The following is a 304-nucleotide window of genomic DNA, read 5'->3' as shown; positions in this document are numbered from 1 at the left end:
CATATAAAAAGGGGCCCTGGTTTCCCCCCCCCCCCCCCCCCCCAAGGAATTGGGGACACACACACACCCTCCTAAAGGGTACTGGGACACCACACTTAGTGAGTTAAAGGGAGAGAGTCCCCGCTTCCTAGAGAGGCAGGAAGTGGGAGGGGGCCGCGGTTCTCCCACGTGGAGTGCCAGAGGCCACAGCTGGGATCCGGTGAGCGGAAAGGGGGGCATTTGGGGGTGCAGGAAGGGGAGGGGGCGCTGCGCGGTTCTTTCATCCCTGCTCCTCCCCATATCCTCCCTGCAGAGAGAGAGAAGA

Source organism: Gekko japonicus, unplaced genomic scaffold, assembly GCF_001447785.1.
Source record: "Gekko japonicus isolate JY-2015 unplaced genomic scaffold, Gekko_japonicus_V1.1 scaffold1578, whole genome shotgun sequence".
Taxonomy (NCBI): Eukaryota; Metazoa; Chordata; class Lepidosauria; order Squamata; family Gekkonidae; genus Gekko; species Gekko japonicus.
The sequence above is the reverse complement of the archived record's forward strand: the minus strand, read 5'-3'. Positions refer to the sequence as shown.